Below are 20,987 nucleotides of genomic sequence, written 5' to 3' on the forward strand. Positions count from 1 at the left end.
TCAAAGGAGCTGCGAACATTAGCGATGTCATTGTTTGAAAAAGAAGCAGCCTTGAAACATCATTTGCAAATCTATTCATTATTCTGAAATGCTAAATGCAGCAAGAGGGGGTTTAGCATCTGTCTGCTAACTAACTCCCTTATTATTAGCCAGTGGAAGAAGAAAAACACAGACAAGCAAAGCGTTGCTTCAGGAAACCTGAACGCTGCAGACACGAAGGGTTCCCAAAATGTGCAGAACCCTCTGGCCCTGCTCCACACAGGGCTCTCCAAGCCTCCGCTTTGAGCTGCACTTGACAAATGAGGCCAGACTAGTTCCTTATTTTGATGACTAAAAAATGAATCCCTGATGTTGTCTCAGGGAGCTCAGCGATGTTACGCCGGGGATGCGCTTCCCCACGTATGCCTCACGCTAATGCAGTTCTCCCCATCGCCAAAATCATTATCCACCTGATTTCCCCTCCACCTTTCTTATCTCTCCCCTCTGTACATACACACACGCATACACACACAAGCTTCTTTTCACTGGCACGTCAGTCACAGCTATCTATGCGAGAGAAGGTTGAACTTCATTCCTCAGTGTCTCCAGAGAGGTCACAAATTGCAGATGCAAATATACGGCAGGTCGCCGGGATCCTCTGTCTGGGGCAGTAGGACAAAAGGGCAGCAGCGTCTCTTCGGTGGTGGTACCATCAATACGTAAAAAAATCCATAAAAAAACAGGCAAAAATCCATCAATATGTAAAAATTATGGCAAAGGCTACTTTCTTTCAGTAAAATTAAATGGACTGGAGGGGGGTTCCCGAAAAGCATATCTTCCTATTGCTCACACATCTCGCTTTATACCTCTCCCTTCTGCTATTACTGATTATTTAACTCCGTAGCTGCACTTTAACTTCAGAAAGCACTCCAGGATACGGTTGGTTTGAAGGAGGCCATACAAAATAAAATTTTATATTTTATTGCCTTGTATTGTTCAGCATTTTAAAGAGGTAAATTAATCACTAAACTGCTGTTCTGCGCTTCAAACTACCAGCTGTTCGGTGCTCTGAATTACAAGATTTATCCTTCAGGATTTTTTTTAATCATTTTTTTTCCACCTTTCGTATAAAGACTTTATAGGGAAATAAGAACATGCTGGGGAGCGGAGGAGGGGATTAAGAGACAAAGACTCACACTGCGCTTTGGTCTTCATCCCACATCAGATGACTTGGTGACAGCCCTTCCCCTGTGGGCTTTACAGCTTAATTACCTGGATTGTGGGCTTTCCCATTTCCACTCCTTCCAATCATCCTTAGACTTTATTAGTATTTAGACCATCTCGCTGAGTCTGTTGAGTTTTCTCTTCACCCCGGCAGCTGTAGTGTTAAGCACACACAAAAGGCCTCTGGTAAGCCCTCATCGCTGCGATCTGTGTTGCAATCACACAGCTCCATGTCTGACCGTGGTGGGGGCCCTTTTCATTACAGCCAGAAGGGAGGCAATAAAAAGAAATGCGGGGGAGAGGAGGGACGCTTGCAAATGCTCTGCTGCATAGGCAGCCTGTTGTTGTAAAGTGATCTGGGGTACCTAGTTGTTGTGGTGTATGTTCTGGGACTGGGCTGTATGTTGTGCACTCCGACAAAGATGGTCCCATGTGTGAAGTGAAGACAATCTGTTGGGTGCCTAGGGAGGGCCTTATGGGACAGGACTTTTGTATATGCCCAAACATCTGTCCCCTCACACATCCCTAGACAAACTCATGTGCCAGCTTCTTCTGGCTTGCCCAGAGAGGCGGTGGATGCCTCATTGCTGGAGGCACTCAAGGTCAGGCTGGACAGAGCTCTGAGCATCCAGATGTATCTGTAGGTGTCCCTCTTCACTGCAGGGGACTTGGACCATGTAACTTTTAAAGGTCCCTTCAAACTCAAATGATATTAACAATCTATTATTCTATGATTCTGTCCACACATCCCATCTTTCTAGTAATGTTCTCAATCTGTTCTGTGGTTAGACCCAAATCTGCCATTTTCCCCTTTCTGTTGCTCTGAAAAGGCTCACAGGCTGCACTTCTGAAAGGCTTTTGCCATGCAGCTGTGTCAGTGACACCGATGTAATTAACACATTCTAACTGAGAATGGACCATACAGCCTGTCACGAGCAGCAGCCTGGGTCAGCAAACAGGTGCAATCACAGCACCTGACAGCATGGCTCCAGAGCAAGCCAGAGGAATGCTGGAAGGAATATACCTTCATCTTAAGTAACTGTTCTCACTGGTCTCACTGTTACATGCCCAGCCATTTTGAGGAAAAGGAAAGAGCATTTGAATGTAATGAAGATCATTATTTCACACCTGAAACCAAGACAGAGAAGAAAGAATAGATCTTGTGAGTTTTCCAGGTGCTAGACTTTTTTGTAAAACACCATACAGTATGTTTAGTTAGCATAGAATCATAGAATCACAGAATGGTTTGGGCTGGAAGGGACCTCAAAGCCCACACCGCCCCAACCCCTGCCATGGGCAGGGCTGCTCCCCACCAGCTCAGGCTGCCCAGGGCCCCATCCAACCTGGCCTTGAGCGCCTCCAGGGATGGGGCACCACAGCTTCTCTGGGCAGCTGTGCCAGCGCCTCACTGCCCACTTGGGAAAGAATTTCCTCCTAACAACTGACCTAAATCTCCCCTCATTTAGTTTAAAGCCATTCCTCCTCATCCTATCACTATCTACCCATGTAAAAAGTTGACTTCCTTCTTGTTTACAATCTCCCTTTAAATACTGGAAGGCCTGACAAAAAATAACAAGAAAAGGAGAGGGGAAAGAGGTGAGCCCCGATTCTTATCCCACTATCAGAAGGCTCTTAGGATTCCCACAGCCTCAAAGGATGTGTGTGAGCTTAGAGAAATCACCTTTCCTGAAATGCTGGAAAGCATTTGTTAGCTGTTGTCTTGTGCGAGCTGGGGTGATAAAAGCAGCTCATGGTGAGAGGTAAAGAAAGCAGTGTGAAGGAAGGCAGGAGGAGAGCCTTGGGCATGACTGGAAAGAGCAATTTCAGTGATTCATGAGGATAGTATGTCATGAACTGTATACTATAATGCAAGTCAGTAGGTTACTTGGTCACCTCAAAGCCATCACAGAAAAGCTAGCCTTCATCGTGGCATGCTTTGAATTTTAAGCTACTCCCCTGAAAATCACTTGAAGCCTCTCTAAAACATGCAGATGCAGAAAGCTTGGTGAGCTGGTGTGGAGATAATGCAGAAAGTTTTGCAATAACTTATCAATCTTGAAAATGTCTATGTGATGAGCTTGCTATCACTGTGCTTCTTAAACCATCGATAAGATAAAATATATCAGTTCAAAAAGAGTTTTCCATAGTGATAAAAAGAATCTTATGACATTTCAGTTTCCAAATCTTTCCACTTTCTCTTTGTTACTAGCAAGTTAGGATCAGTTTCACATAAAGCCCTTTGGAAATGCTGTCTACAGTCATTAACTTCAGTCAAAGGAAGGAAGGCAGCCGAACCTTAAAGAAAATCTATATCAGCTTCCCTAACATTTGGAAAAATGACCCAAATGTCAGCATGCAAATACTGTACGTTTCCTACTGTAATGTTACCTTGAAGAAAGCAGCTTTAAAAGAGCACTAAAGGAAAAAAACAACAAAACACAAATGCAGTAGAAGTTGATTGTGGTGCTAAGTCTGGATTCAACATGAAAGACGAAGGGCCCAATTCTCCATTGCTTGAATTATAGATTTGTAGAGTAGTCCACAGATCACAGTTTGTCTTTCCCAGCCATCAGGGCCATAATTGGAAGGTCACCAATAACCAAATTACCCAAGAGGCAAAATGGGAGATTTTCCACTTGAGAGCCCAGCAGTGAAACAGTGAAGCCATCAGTGGACATCAAGACACTGGAAAATTGAGTTCAGAGGATCTTCTGGCTGTTACATAGCTCATATAAAGAAACAGAGTATAGCCAAGGCCTGGTACCAGGTCCCCATTGGATATGCATATTTAGACAAAGAAGAAAAAGAAGAAGCAAAAATAAAAACAATATAAAAATTCTTCCAAAAGAACCTTACCCATGGCAAAATCAATACAGATGTGTGAGAAGCTGCTCAGAGAAGCAAGTAAACCATAATTTTGGTTGAAAGCTGCAGAAGAAATCTTCAGGTGAGCTGGACTACTAAACAGGAAAAGAATGGAGCTCTCTAGTAGTAGTGAGACCAGTATTCAGAGACATGCAAAACTCACTACGTTTTCTCTGTTTGGCCCAAAGAAAGATCTGGAAATAAAGCACCAGATGTCCATGGTAAGTATGTTCATGTGCTTCTTGTCTGACTTAGGCAGGAGTGGAAGGCTTTTGACTTCGTGTGTGGACTGACTGCCTCAACTTGGGATGTGGAGAACATATTGCACACACACATATGAGAGATTTACAACAACCATTCACAGACTGTTCTTTCCTACACAGATGGTGTTTATTACCTGATTTTGCTTCACTTTTTTTTTTCCTGAGTAATTATTGAATAATTGACTTATCTCTCACGTAATCCCTTCCTTATTAACCAACGCAAACCCTGGCAGATCTAATAGAGGACCTGCACAAAAAAACAGCATTCACAATTCACAACTGGATAGATGGAATTCTTTCTTTACATCTCAGGTGCTACTGTCCACAATGGCATTTTCTTAATCTAATGCCATATCAAAAATTGCTCAGATAAAGAGATGTAGAATTGCCTTGCTATTGAATTTTCAAGGATTAAGAAACCACAACTCTCCTGACCAAATAGATTTCAGAAGAAAAAAAACCTCACTGATCTCAGATCTCAAAACGTAACCCTGGACATGATGCATATTCATGACAGAAGGATGAAGATACGGTCTTCTTAAACACACTCTGGGAACAGGTATAGAGGAAGAAAATAATAAAACAATATGAAATCTGGATTATATTCAGCTGAAGATTTATGTGCAATTTAAAATCAAATTGGATAGCTCTGTGAATGAGATGTGCTAACACATGATAACATCGTAATGTGTTGCATGGGATATTTTTCTGAAGAGCTTTCTCAAGCCACAGGCGGTGAGGGAGTGCAGGGAAGCTCAGCACAGCTTATCCAGATCAACATCTCTCTTCAAGACTGACAATGAGATTTTTAACAAAACCATTAGTCATTTGATTGAAGGCAATTTGACCAAAATTGATTCCCCCTGATCCAAAGGAATTAATTTCAAACACTGCAGGGTGTTTTCATGTAACATGAAAGGACTCCTTTTGTGTTGCATGAGATTCAGACCCCACAGATCTGCTCTTCTGCAGCTCCCATCTGCGTATGGAAAATCTTTGACGATTCATTGTCTGCGTACTCAATGTTTCAGACAAATAATTTATTACAGGGCTCTGGCACCTTTTCTATAACCATGTCGCGACAAATACATGCCACCCATGTTATTAATTGCTCTGCTTTCAGGGAAGCATAAGAAATGGACTGCAGCTGGAAAGAAAAACATATGAGGTCATGGATACATGCAATTTTATTTCTGAGGGTACACTCCCTTCTTGCTCACTTGATTGATAACTTGGAGCATCCTCAATTTATATGGTGGGCTAAATTCCTTTTTATTGTACTCTTCTGGCTGCATTAACCCCAACCGATTATGGTATGAAGAAGGAGTCGAGCTCTGTGCCAGGGATCCCAGACTGCAGACAGGACTACAGCTCTCCGTGACACCTTGGATTACTCTGTGACTCAGCATTGAGAAGGAAGCAGGTGGGTGACTGATGATAATGACAGCACCAATTGCCACAGTAACTACCATAGAGGGAAGCCAATGTGTGTGTGTGGATCCCAGTCCCAACCAATACAATTTAGGACATGGTACAACTAAGCTTGCTCTCAGAAGCAGGCAGCTATGCTAAATGGCACTGCAGAAAGAAGCTGGCTCTGCTGAGGCCAGGGCCAGCTTGTCTCAGAAGAACACCATGCCAAAACACGTGGTATTGAACATGCTTTAGCAGGGGGGTTGGACTCTATGATCTCCTGTGGTCCCTTCCAACCTCTGCAATTCCATGATTCTGTGTTTCCAAGCCATGTGCCGTCCTTGATGAATAGCCCTGCAACGAGCCATACAGACATACCAAACTCGATCTCTGTTTACAGGGCTGCTGTGTGTAACCTAAAGCTCCTTCTCTCTCTTAGGTCATGTAGTTTTTGCCACCAAATTATTTGCTTTACTGAGGGTATAAAATCAAAATGAAGCTCTTTTCTTTAAGGTGCTTGGGCTGGGCCCAGTGTTCTTGCATATCATGTTTGGTAGGCACAATGGGGTGGCTCAGAACAGCTGCAGTATCAGGCACAGGAGGTGACGAATACTATGCAAAAAGAAAAAGTGACAACAGTGTTGTTTTTAAATCCTTTCTGAAAGATAGGCATTGCATCCAGGTCCTCCCCTGAAGGTCAGCACCTCTACCTTTGCAGAAGTTACAGAGGGGTTGCTCTTTATCACAGAGCAAATAAGCTTTTAACTCAGGAATTAGCAGAGCTAGTTCTAAATAAGTATCAACTCGTATTCCCTCTGTTCTATATTCAGTGTGCCGCCCCACCAGGCAGGCAGAAATATGAGATGCATTAGGCTATCTACAGAAAGCAGGCCTCCTATTTTATGATGTTGGCCCATGATGTCAGCGGTGGATGTTGGTGGTATGGCAGTAGAAGTTGAACCTTTCAAACAATATCCCATTACATTTTGTTGCCATGTGACGGATGGCAGTCTGACACAATGGCATCTGACAAGGAAGTGAAGATGAAGCAAAGATTTGTGGCTGAAATCATCCATGCAGATAAAACGGCACCCAGTGACATTCATCAACACTTGCTGAACATTCATGGAGACCAAACAGTGGATGTGAGTAAGGTGAAAGTTGGACTGTGTGGGCAACATTTTCCCAGCAACAACACTGTAAAACGGTGGGTCACTCTATTTGGTGCAGATTTTTATGAATGCATTATAAAAGCTCTTGTTCATTGCTGGCAAAAAATGCATAGCCAGTGGTGGTGACTATGCGGAAAGATGATGTTTTGAAGCTGAGAATTTGCTCTATCAAATAGTGTTATTGTGCTCTTTGTATCTGTTGGAGTTTCCATAGAAATGAATAGGAGGCATTGCTTCTGGAGCAACCTATGTAGCTGTGCCTTTTACTTAGTGGAGAGGTGATCTCTATTCCTTGTTATACTGAATATAATACTGAATACTTCTGGGGTAAAAATCAGCAGCAGCAATCCAGAATTCCCATCTCTTGACTATGTGCCATGGTTTCTGGCCTAGCAAATCATATGCCTGTATAAGTTCATTCCTTCCTCCCAGCCTGACTGCCTTCACACTGGCAGCTTCAACAAGAGGAACAACATATGCACTCTTCTGCCCAGATTAGTTTTTAATTTTGTGGATTGAATCCCGTTGGAGAAAGTGTAGATTTGAGTCACTTTGGATTGCCTTATGAACAAATGATGCCTGCCCCTGCCACCTTCTCCTGCCATGTCATAAAGAAAAGTCAGGTTTTTACTCTGTTCCATTTGGATAGTGCATGCCAGATGTGCTGTGGCAATACTTAGCAGCGTAGATCTCTCGGGGGAAATAAGTACTGAACGCATAGTTGCTGGGCTAAAGATGGGGTAGGTAACACCTTGTGCAGCTCTGTCTTGACAGAGGCATTTCTGGGTATGAGCCAGAGTGCTGTTTCAGCCAGATGAGGAATATTAAGGTTCATAACATACAAGATGAGGTGGACAGCTTCAGGTATGCAGCTCTGTGCTTAGGCACCTACCTTTCAGTTATATTTGTAGGCCCTTTTTGGGATCGTACCTTTTTAGCTTCTTTCATATTCTGCTTTCTTAGAGGACAAAGTGTCATAAGCATTTCTGATACAACCTACACAAAGAATAATTGCAGTCAGAGGATAAATTCATTCTTCCCTTCTGCACTCAGTAAGGAATTTGAAATTAAAAAGGCAAATCTTTCTTTCCCACATTAACATAGAATCACAGAACCACTAAGGTTGGAAAAAACCACTAAGATCACCTAGTCTAACCAGCAGCCCATCACACCATGCGCACTGCCCATGGCCCTCAGTGCCACATCCACACGGCTCTTGAACACCTTCAGGGATGGTGACTCCACCACCTCCCTGGGCAGCCTGTGCCACTGCCTCACCGCTCTTCCTAAGAAGAAATGTTTCCTAATACCCAACCTGAGCCTCCCCTGGCACAACTTGAGGCCATTCCCTCTTGTCCTATCATTGTTACCTGGGAGAAGAGGCCAACCACCATCTTGCCACAACCTCCTTTCAGGTGGTTGTAGAGAGTGATAAGGTCTCCCCTGAGCTTTTTCAGGTAATTCTAGGGGGTAAAGAAATTGGAAGAATGAAAAAAAAAAGCCTTTTTTTTTTTTTGGTAAAAAATAGTAACTAGCATACTACAAATTTGCTTAAAAATTTTACTTTGGGTTATTGCCCAGCTATGATTTTTTTTTGGATGCCTGGGGAGGTGGTGGAGTCACCGACCCTGGAGATGTTCAAGGAACGTCTGGACATTGTGTTGACGGACATGGTTTAGTGAGAACTATTGGTGATGGGTGGATGGTTGGACTGGGTGATCCTGTGGGTCTTTTCCAACCTTGGTGATTCTATGATTCTGTGATTCTACGATTTTTCCTTCAGTAGTATCTTTTCTGGTCACTGACCTATGTGTGACCCCTAGACAAGGAGACCATGCAGCAGGGCACTGATGCAATTTGGTGATTTTCAGTCGAGTAGCAGGAGCTGACATCTTTTTACAGTGACCAGGAGCAAAGAACACGTGCTGCTTTCTGTTAGAAGATGATGCCTGGTCGCAAAACAATCTTTTCTGAGAGTCAAGTACTCATTTCTCCTCAACTCTGAACCACTGCTAACTGATCCTTCTGGCAGCCCTTTCAGTCACCAGCACTTTAGGAAGAAGGTCTGGCTCTGCACGGAGAATAACAGGTATGTATGCTGAGCAGGAAGACACAATGAAAGACAGGGATCAACACAGCAATGGATACAACATTTTACTGGAGTGAACACTGGACTTAACCCTAGCAAAAAGGTTAAGTACACACACATCAGATTGCTGTTACAAACAGATTGCTGTACGCCTCATGTAAGCAGTAAGGCCTGAAAGTGCCCTGATAGAGCATGAGTATGCAGTACAGTGGAATGGCATGGGCACCAGTTCCGTCCCATCTTAGCAGCAGAGACAACTTTAAAGAAGGCACCCCTTCCCCTCCTCTGTAGCAATAGGAGTATACCGGATCTGTAGCCAAGCTGGATAAGCTGAAATGGAAGGTGAGAAAATGGATGCTACCACTGTTACAATAGTGGTGGTTTAAAAAAGAAATTGAACATTTGGGGATTTCAGCAGTTTTCCATTCAGATAGTGAAGTTCTAGGATACTGTATTATGAATCACAGGATTCAAGGCTTCCGAGGTGAACACTCAATATTTTACAAGAAGATGGAACTTCAGCTAGAATGGATTAAAAATAGGAAATTCAGTTATAAACATCTCTTCAGGTTCTGCATCCTCTTTGTTTCCCTGTAAATAATTTGCAAAGCGAAAGTGGGAACCTTTGGTCCATGGTGTTGTCGCTGTGCCTCTCACTATCAAGGGAAATTCTCTTTGGAACACTCAGTTGGAAAAACGGACAAAGCACTTTGGGATTTATGGAGGAGAATGAATTCAGGTTGTGCAAACACAGCCAAAGGGAACCCTTTGCAAGCCTTGAGCCTTCATTTTCAACACAGAAGCAGACGAAAGTGATGTGGACGGATGAGGCAGGTGGTGTTAGCTTGCATAGCCCTGGAAAAATACAAAACTTTGATACAGAGAAGCGTGAGGCATTTTGCAGAATCTGAGATCCCTTTTGAAGTTTGCTAGAATGACAGGGCTCTCGTGGAATGCAGATGAGAAATGCAATGTGCAATATCAACTCATATCAAAAAAGATTCAGTATTGCAGCTGTTCCAGAAAAGTGACACAAAAGATAAGAAGAACCCAGGGAAAAATCTTAATTTTGTTATAAACTACAGTTGGGAAGGAAGGATTCGGGAGCTAAACAGTTTACTTTGTCTTGCAATAACCTGTCAGTTTAGGACCTAAGATCTTATTCTGGAGGGTGCCGTGCCTCCTTAGGATGGTTCACCTCCTTCATCCCCACAGAAGGTGGTAGGCTACAACTCTGCAAACTAAATTATGCAAAACTGGTTCCAATCAGACGGATTTTTCTCTAATTTTTCAGAATAATCCAGTGGAGTGTTTGTTCAGTAAGGAAGGATGTGGTTCATGGAGTCTATAGAGTTGCTTTGATCCCTTACAGAAAATGCCTATAGACTATTACAGAAAAGAAAATCCAACAAACATAATGATAGCATCACCCCATAGAGTTTAAAAAAGACCCATACATTTGCCCTTTAGAGTCCTACTGAGCAGGGCAAACTGGAGACAAGCACATTAGCCTTGACATAGAAACCTCTCTTCATCTGAGGTACTTCTATTCACCTAGCATTTCAGTGTTTCACACTTGCAATTATCTAGACCTCATGTCTGTTAGACACAGCAATCCTCTTACCTACTTTTACAGGTGAAAGAATTGAAATTTAATGCAGGGTCCTGGCTAAGGAGCAGGATGGGTCTGCTTGAGTCAGCAGTGGCAGAGTACGTGTCCCTGTTGCTCCCACTGTCAGGGCTGCAACTTCTCCACCACAGGAAAGGTTTGTATGTTCATGTAGCCGTCACCAAACCTCCACTGCTTATTATCTAGGCTAACAAAAGCCCTGTCTCTCGACATCTGCTAGACAAATGGCTGAGCTTTCTCTGAAGCCCTGTTCAGAGGGAGCAGAATTGATGAGGTGGATAGACAAGAATGGCTCCGGATGTTCTCAGTGACCCACCTCAGGTCATGGAGATGCTAGGGCAGAAACAGAACTGAATTGTCATCCTGTCTCTCTCAAGATCACAATTATATTTCTATGGAATAGTGCTCATCATTACTCTTGTCAATCTGTACCAGCATGCTTTATTGCCATGTGTCCAACTGGGGTCTTGGTCATTTCAGACTATAGTACTTCTTAGAGAAGGGCAATGCAAAATTTCTTTATGCAGCTAGTGAAAACAAGAAAATTACAAACAAAAGAAGAATTAAATGATGATATCTGTCTATATATTACAGAAGTGGAAATACTGGAATTTAAATTCTGAGTTTTCAGTTCCTGTCCTCTGGACTTATTCTGTAAGGTATTAGACTTCAGACTAAGTAACTATTAACAAATAGCCCTTGCTCAAGAAGGACATGCTCCAGGAAAAGACACAGAAAATATTTAATCTCATAGCTTCAGATGTGGGCCACAGGGTTAAAAAAAAATTAAATGCAAACTTTTATGGTCTTCTGTTCCCATACAATTCCTACTAGCTAGAAGTTCAAGCATTGCTTGTGTTGCTACACAAAATCCTGTTACACAGTACAAGGTAGAGAAAGCCAAATTAACTATAGTAGAGGAACAGCTTCCTCCCTGAGGAAGTAATTGAGCATCTCCCCAGGGCCATCCTTCCTCCTAGGATGCACAGCAAGTATTATTTCCTGCATTTCAATCCTGAAAGTTTTAGAATTCCTTCTCCCTTCAGAATATCTGCTCTACTCAGTGCTGGTGAGACCAAAGCTGAAGTACTGTGACCAGTTCCGTCCCCACCCAATACAAGAGACACATGAGCATACTGGAGGGAGTCCAATGTAGAGTCATAAACATGATGAAGTGGCTGGAGCATCTCTCGTATGAGGAAAGTCTGAGAGAGCTGGGACTGTTCAGCCTGGAGAGGGCTCAGGGGGCATCTCATCAGCGTATATAGATATCTACAGGGAGATGCAGTGAGGACTGAGTCAGAGATTGGCATCCCTTTTCAGTGGTGCCCAGTGCCAGGACAAGGGGCAGTGGGCACAAACTGGAAGACAGGGGGCTTTGTCTGAACACCAGGCAGCACTTCTGTAATGTGTGGATGACAGAGCACTGGCACAGGCTGCCCAGAGGGGCTGTGGGATCTTCTCCTTGGAGAACCTCGAAAGTCACCTGGACATGATCCTGGGCACTCTGCTTTGGGTGTCCCTGCTGGAACAGGGGTTGGGTCAGATGGAGTCAGAGGTCCCTTTCAACCTCAACCACGCTGTCATTCTATAAAAATTCTAACTGTGCTCACCCTTTTGGTATTTGATATTTGGAAGTCTTCAAAATAGTAAAACCTCTATTCGGAGAAAGAGATTTTCTGATGACAGTCACTTTGTTCTGTAAGAAACACCCAGCGGCAGCAAATTAGGTGGATATCTAGCATCACATCTGAAGGTCCATGAGACTGCTGAAAACCTGGTACTTCAGTCTGCTACAAAACAATGCAGCACAACTGCCAGGCTTCTGACCTAAGAGAACCATTGTCCTCCCTTTCTCCATTACTAGCCCAATCACTGCTAAAACAAGGCTGTCTCCTTTCAGTTCCAGCACTGCCCTAATTATAATCCCAATATGCAGGTGCATGCTCTGCCACGTGTCTCTCATGCAGCCAAAACCTCCTCGCTAGCTAGCAAAAACCAAACCCTATTGCACACACCTATGATGTAACTAAAATATTCTTAGTCAGGATGCCAAAGGCATATAAACATTGGCAGCATTGCTGCTTTTGCAATCCATGGTGGCAAAAGGATTGCTGCTAGTTTACAAAACACAGCAGCTGACACGCTCCTCTTGGTTGTCTGCCAGCTTGCTGTCCTGAGATCCCCTCTCACAGTCCTTTTTGACTTTGACACAAACTGTGCTACAGACCTGCCCCCTCACTGTCCTCGGGTCCCCTGCTTCTCCAGGTAAACTGAGTGTTTTGAGGGGCAGGTGTGAGGATGCCAGCGGGATGTGGACAATACTGAATGTTGAAGGAGTATGATAAAGATTTAGGGGACAGGTCTGGTTATAAGGCCCGAGAATGGTCAAGTAGGACAGAGGTTTGGTGGGTACCGCAGAAAAAGGTTGCAGCCCTCCCGGCTTACCCTGTATCTAAACATGATCTTAATTAAAACATGGAGGGTAAATCCTTCCCTTGGACATGTATCCATAAGGAACTCCTAGCAGCTCGGTAGGGGCAGAGTTATCTTGACTCCGAGATAATTAAAAAACAACTTTTATAGCATCTGACTAATAGGATTGCAGCCCTCCAGCAAGCCTGAAGGAACTGTGGGCTTATCAGGAATGCCAGCTCTTATGTCATCATTAACTAATGACCGACTGCTCATGCCCACCCAGAGATTAAAGTAAAAATTTGCACATGTACTGCCTGCTTATTCTTTCATTTCTCTAATTGACTTACAAAACAGAAACGTGCGGCAGAGCCCGATCCCACATTCACAGCAAATTCCTATGAATGCCAGTAGGATTTGATGGCGTGTAAAAAATATGCAAGTCTGGAAAACTAGTGTAGGAGAATGTCATACCTTAATTTCTAAAATGAAAAGGTTCATTAAAGTACCAGTACACTATAGGTGCAGATGGTTCCAAAGGCTCCTAGAAATACCAAAACACTCAGTCATCAATACCATGGTAATCACACTTTGGTTCATTGTATTTCTGCATGTGTTTAACCTTTCAACGTAGAGTTTTCTATTTCATTTTTACCCTGTTCATTTATCATATATGCTTAATGATGAACTGTGACATATGAATACCTCTGAACTGATAATAAAGTGTAATGCATTTTTTTTTGTGAAAATGGATACTGTAAATACTGGGTTAACAGCCAAACAGGCACGCTTGCAAAAACATGCAGCAAGAGGTGTGTATCACCTCCAGGAGGGGCAGGTGTGAATCACTACTGTTCGACTTCTGTGCAGGAAGAGGTAAAGTTTATATAAGCATTCGTAAATCACAGAATCATACAATGGCCTGGGTTGAAAAGGACCACAAAGATCATCGAGTTTCAACCCCCCTGCTATGTGCAGGGTCACCAACCACCAGACCAGGCTGCCCAGAGCCATCTGGACACAAGCTTGAAAACTTTCGACAAGCAATAGCCAATGACTAAGAAAATCGCAGCAAAGAATAATGCGCAGGTGCATGTGAATGCTGTCATGGTATCATGCTCCACGTACCTTGTTTGCCTGTGCAGATTTATGGAGAGACAGATTGAAGTGCTGCATGCTTTCCTTGCAACTGAGAGCTCTTCATAGGCAAGGCCAGAAATGTAGGTTCACGTAGCCAGAACAACCAGGTAAAATTTGGTCAGTTGCCTTCAACCTCTGAAGAAGGGTACGAAGTTGCTGAGTGGCCATTTGCTCTCAGATACTCTGGTTAAACAAGAAAATGTAGTTTAACTACACGAGTTTTGTTACAGGGGTAACGAATTAGAGAGTTAGCAATACATGTGCCTTAAATGGCATTATTTGGACAACGGTTGATTTATTAAAGAGGGAATTTCTAAGGTGATTTCCTCTCACGGGGAGAATTGGGCCTGAACAGTTAATCTTCCTCAAACTTGGGAAACAATCCTCTCTAGCTGCTTCCCCCTTTGAACTCAACTAAATTCACTGGATGGCATATTTTTTCCACAAACAAATCAGAAAAGAAACTCTCTCAGACATACTCATTTCTGAATCTGTCCTGCCCTTCACTGCTGGTAAAAGTACTGAATGTGAAACCATGCTCGCCTATTAATTCCCAGACAAAATCAGCCTGCAGTACGTCATCTCCTGTGTTGTCAGCCTTTCAGGGTGGGGATGGCTTTTACTTGTATTATCCAGCACTGAATTCTCCTTGGCAGGACAATGAGCAAAAGAATTAAACAACATTATGATTAGCATCTCCAAAGGGACAGTCATTTGTTACAGCTAAAGAGAGGACATTTATTTTCTATGCTGCTTTTGAGTTTTGCTTCCTTTTAAAGGATGTGAGGCCAAGACCTTTGCTGGAATTAAGTCCAGAGACATCCTGGTGAGTAGCACCGACTACAACAAGATCTACCTGCTGGTAAGGCTGGTAAGGGCATCACTAGTCTCCATTTTTGGTTTCAAACTAAATGAGGAGAGGTTCAGACTGGATAGAAAGAAGAAGCTTTTTAAGACAAGGATGGTAAGGCACTGGCACTGGTTGCCCAGAGAGGTGGTGGATGCTCCATCCCTGGAGACACTTGAGGTTGGGTGGAATGGGGCTCTGGGCAACCTGATGTAGCTGCAGGTGTCCCTCATCATTGTGGGGAAGTTGGACTAGGTGGTCTTTAAAGGTCCCTTTCAACCCAAACAATTCTAACATGCTATGATTCTATGCTTTTGCCCTTAGATGTTAAGAAATAAAGAACAACCTCATAGAGTAACACCCAACTGGAGCACGGCATGGAAGCCAGGTAGATGGTATCTGTCCCACTCTGCTGGCTCCTTCTGCAGATCAGCCCCAGGGCTCTACAGGAACCAGAAGCACCAGCATCTGCAGACCAGATGCCCGAGTCAGGGCTGGATGGAGGCAGCTTTGCCTGAGTAAACTGGTGGCAGCCCCAGGCCAGGGAGGAGCAGAAATGAGAACTGGTCCAACCTGCTGGAGTTAGGGATTTCAGCTTCACCTCTGGTTTCTAGCCAGTGCGAGTGACAGAGGCAGAGGCTTTCTCCACAGGATTTTAGGAAATCTTTCGTGGAGAAATACTTCCATGCTCTTTAATCTGTTAACGTGAGATAAGATTTGGGATGGGCCCCAACATTCAGACGTATGGGAGAGTTTAGCCAGCCATGTAGATTGCCCAATGGGATAAACATTCACATCCATCGCATTTCCACATCTTCAGATTGTTTTCTTGCTGTGAAATCAGATCAAACCTTATTGAGGCTGCGGACAAAGTCTGGTGGTGGCTGGTTACACTCCCATTCTGGTGGAATCCACATGAGAGCCAGAGCTTCCTTATTGCTTTGACATAGCAACAGGAAAACACAGGGTGAGAGAAAAGAAAAAAGGGTTTGTTTTCAGCAGCACAGCTGAGAGCAAAGAATTGAGCTTGTGGTCATCAGTCAGTTCCCCCTAATTGCTGACTGTCTGCTACAACTGCAGACCGTACAAAATACGTGTGTGTGGGGGCAGGGGGGGAGAGGAGGAAGTCTGACTGTGGCGCAGCCCTGCTAGAGGTGGCACTACTGTGATATATAACAGCCGTGCTTGTTGCACACAGTGCAAGGAGGGGGGGAGCAGTCATATCAGGTGAATGCACGGAGGGCCAGGCTTACTTGAACTTGGGCCTGATTCTTCTGTTTGCTCGGTTTACACTAGGGTAATAACAATAATGCAAAAGAAGCCTAATCATAAACACTCACGTAAGTGTCAGGGGGGGTCAGTCTCCTTGTCCTTTGCTACCATCTCACCTGACCCGTCAGCTTGCGGACAACAGTCACTGCAAGCCGTTGTGTGCATTCAGACACTTTCACCTTCCTCCTGACTGAGCCAGCACGTAATGCACACGGCTCCCCACTTCACAGGATGGTGTGCTTCAGAAAAACACATGGAACTCAGCCTCGGGAGCTCAGGTCTGCTCCCACTCCCACCAGAGTAAATTCAAGGCACTGCTGGGAACTCAGTGAAGATAATTCAAAGGGAAATGGGACAGCTGACAGTGGTTTGGGCAGATAAATGTAAACAAAGGAATATCTGGTTTCTTTCAGATTAAGATTTCCCTGTCCTCATCATGAAGAGGTGACAGATTAACTGCAATTCAAGGCACGTTTATTTGGTGATGGCAGTTCTGGTTTAGTAAAACTGATCTGGCTGAAATATAACTCAGCTTCCCTCCTTCCTCCCAGGATTACTCTTTGGGGGCTCAGTTCTCCAGGCTGGTTTACTAAGTGATCACACAGATGCTGGGAGAGTGCAAAGGAGAGGATAAGGAACTCTGAAGATCTATACCAATCCACAGCTTAACAAAGCCTGCTGAGGTGCCTGCATGAAACCAGTGTGGACATCCCCATGGGCCCCAACATTCAAACTTATGGGAGAGTTTAGCCAGCCATGTAGATTGCCCAATGGGATAAACATTCACATCCATCACATATCCACATCTTCAGATTGTTTTCCTGCTGTGAAATCGGATCAAACCTTATTGAGGCTGTGGACAAAGTCTTAGCTGTATCACATCAAAATAGATGTGCCAACTTCCATTGGCTGGTGTGGCTGCAGGGGTCCTTCTGGGATCTCTTTTTAGACCTGATCTAATTTAGAGTTAAAGGAACTTGCAGGCTGGGTAATATCCCTGCCTTGTACGTTCACCTCTAGCACTTTGTCAGAATTAGCATTTCTAGGAAGAATGACCTTTGCTGCCTGGCTTCAAAGGTACAGCAGCAGTGCACCAAATTTATCACCAGAAAGGATCAATCAAACAACAGAGATTAAAAAGAAACTAAGTAGTTCTGTTTATTTAAGGTGACGGTTTCATCATGCAAGGTCTTTCACTTTTACTCTAAGTTATACATGTAGAACAGTACACCATTGCCTCCTTGGGCTCCTGCCAGCATCTTTCCGGGCTGAAAATACAACTTTAGGACAGCTGAAGAATCATAGAATTACAGAATCATTAAGGTTGGAAAAGACCTCTAAGACCATCTAGTCTAACCAGCAGCCCATTCCCACCATACCCACTGCCCATGGCCCTCAGTGCCACATCCACATGGCTCTGGAGCAGCTCCAGGGACGGTGACTCCACCACCTCCCTGGTCAGCCTGTGCCACTGGCTGACAGCTCCTTTTGAGAAGAAATGTTTTCTAATATCCAATATGAACCTCCCCTCATGCAATTTGAGGCCACTGCCTCTAGTCCTATTGCTATTACCTGGGAGATGAGGCTGACCCCAACTTGCCACTACCTCCTTTCAAGTCACTGTAGAGAAAAAGGCACATATCTAACAAAAAAGAAGCCAAATCCTTCCACTCATGCCACAGACCACCCTTTACGCATGGGACCCCCCCATGCTGACCATGGTACAACAGGACGGGAAAGGCCTGGCCTTCTCTGCCACCTACATGCGTGAGCCAAGTGCAGTGTGAGCAGCGTGGGCCTTCCCAAACACACACCAGACAGCTCACATAGTCCCCGCCAGTGACACCTGTTGACACCTGGGTTTAAGACATATCTGTAGGGGGGCATAAAGAGGGAGCAGCAAGGTGCTGAGAGCAGTACAGCGTTCCAGGCTGCTGCACGCCTCACTGCACAGACTTCTCACAACACAGAAGAGCAGTATGCTTCTGCAGGGATTTAGTTTGGCCCGTGTGACATCCTGCCTAGGCAGCTTTTTCTTACAAGTCAGGATTATAGCTGATCCCCTCAGCTGGCTGGGCTGCGGTGGATAAAAGAGCCCTGAGGCTACGGGGGAGAAGGCAGCTCTCCATCTCCTGTGTATCACCCTCATTCCCGGTAAAGGGCACGGACAAATTAGTCAACCTTAAGGGTTATTCTAATTTATAGCAGCAAAGAATGGGCCTCTGGGAGCCATTAGATGAGGCAAGGGTAATTGGAGAGCTAACACCCTTTAGCGAGACGTCCTTCTTTCAATACTTTGTACGTGGGAAGTGCCAGGAAGAAGCGGAACGGCATCAGTTTGGATAAATTCCCTGTTGGGCAGGTCCTCTGCCCTTCATCCATGGCATCATTACCACCTCTTGTGTTAAAATGCACTGGCCCAGGTGTGCAGTGTGGGTCTGTTCTAAAACCGAAGATAACTCACATCTCTCCACTTACACACAGTTCTTTCTTGTGAAGAACCGAACCAGGGCTTGGGTTCAGTTGGTACACAACCAGTCCCGCTCTGGAATGTGCCACAGCCGTTCCTGCCCCAGCACTTGCAGCAGCCGACCCTCATGTTTGATCTGGAGCAACTCTTCTGCTGTTTTGCAATGGCCTCAGCCACACAGAAGATAAACAGACTGGGGCATATTACCCTATCTGCCCCCGCTGTTCCCAGGATAAATCTGCGGGAAAAGTGAGCAGAAGGGACTATATAACACACTGAGAGGCTGTTCCGAGACATTAAGGTGGAAGATGATCACTGTTTGAATGGTAGATACTTGTGAGCTTAACCATACCAAGTGCTTCAGGTACCCGTGCAGCAATTAGCAGTTTTGCCTCTTCCTGCAAGCCTGAGAATTGACTCATTATACACCAGTAAGTTTATTTAAGTACAGCTAACTCAACAGCCAGCCATTTGGATGCCTGATGCTCAGAGGTGTGCAGCAGAATATAGTGTAGCAGAGAAAAGTGAGTGCTATGACATAAAATCAGCTAACATGGGTCATTTACAGCCACAGACATTTCTATGCATCTGTTTTAAGAGCTACAAGGACCACATTATGCTACAAATATAGTAGCTGAGATCTAAAGTAAATTTCCCAGGAATTGATTTCCACTGATACCAGTCCAAAGGAGATAAGTGTTAGGCTCTTATTCCAGATTTACACCAGAAGAACTCACAGCAGAATGTACAATTTTCTCACTGTAATATCTAATGATCAAATCAAGCAAAGATGAAATTTGACAAGCAGCTGGTTTGATACAATTTCTAGGTGCAGAATCTAATTCTCTGCCTCTTGCAATTTACATAGTAATTCAGACCCACACTAAGAGACTTTAAGCCTCTACTGATCTAAGCCAAGGGTGTTTCATGCCCAACATGGCAAAAGCAGAAAGGATTGTGCAATGCGTGGTGCAGTACAGAATCAGCTGCAGTGACACCACTTTGTCTCCATCCTTGTGAATATTTACGTCCATGAAAGTTATGATGTCACAATCATGACAGCGGATCTTTCAGTGTAAAAAAGAAAGCTCTTACAGTTATTAAAAAAACAAATAAAAAAATGGTGAGAACAGCTTGAAAAGAGGTGCTTTGGAAAACCATTTTGGACTAAACACAATCTAGATGACAGGCTGCAGGTTTGCATACAGCATTCCTATGGAGGTTTGGGAGTCCACTGACAAGCAAATGTAGCTTTTTTCCTTATTACTTCTAGGAAGTTTTTTGCTTGTAATTAATGAAGATTGATTCTCACAATGTGATAAAAGCATTACGGTAAATTGTATAACTTACTCACATCACGTGTAGAGCAAAGTTAACCAATTAGAAAACAAACAAGGAAAAGAAATAATCAAAATTGGAAAGTACAAGAATCTTGCAACCTTCAATCTACAGCAGCCCAAATTCCCCATGCCCCTGGGATACCTCTCCTATATTCCTCTCAACATTCAAATGATTCACTTGCTGATCAACAGCATTCTGCTTTGGGTTACCGCAAGAAGAAAAGGCAGGTGATGGAAACTTGCAGATTCAGTGTCAACAACAAAGATGACAAAGCGCCTACACTGAAGGGAATGAAGCCTGGCCTCCACAGAGCTGTGCAGTGAGAACAAGTTGAACTACACTTAGTGACAATTCAATTTTCATTGGCTTGTACCAAACACCACCCAAAGTCATGGATCACAACGTCTTCTTGAGAACCACTCTCAGATACTAAGGAAAAGAGAGGAACTGCAAGGAGACTGTGCTGATTGTGGAGTCCAAAGAGACAACAGAGAGAGCACATCATTCTGTATGCTGTGTTTGCCTGGATTCAAAATACAATGGTTAGTCTTTTCCCAGCATCACTTTTGTGATGATGAGAAGTGTGAAGACGTGCCGAAGTGTTACTCATCTACTCACGGAACATTCACAGAACTAGGAACCTCTCAATGGAGAGTAAAGGCATCATCAGGATCTTATCTCCACCTGCAATAGCCTGGCACATGGCAGCTCCTCTTCCTACTACAAGTATCACTCTAAGTCTGTTAAAAAAAAAAAAAAAATCAGTTTAGAAACCCAGTTTCTAAAAGGAAAGAGATGTGGTTGCAAACTGAAGCACTGGCCATTTGCTCCTGCTGTCAGCTGCCCAGCAGTTCACACAGTCCATTC

General features: G+C 44.0%; 1 non-coding gene across 1 annotated transcript; it reads left to right on the forward strand.

Annotated features, from left to right (window-relative positions):
• Window positions 1-11,922: 11,922 nt before the first annotated feature.
• On the forward strand, window positions 11,923-12,032 carry MIR6672 (microRNA 6672). Its single transcript, NR_105541.2, has one exon. It is a non-coding gene; the product is annotated as a microRNA 6672 (primary transcript).
• The last annotated feature ends 8,955 nt before the right edge of the window (window positions 12,033-20,987 follow it).

The sequence above is a fragment of the Gallus gallus genome, chromosome 1, assembly GCF_016699485.2.
Source record: "Gallus gallus isolate bGalGal1 chromosome 1, bGalGal1.mat.broiler.GRCg7b, whole genome shotgun sequence".
NCBI lineage: Eukaryota > Metazoa > Chordata > Aves > Galliformes > Phasianidae > Gallus > Gallus gallus.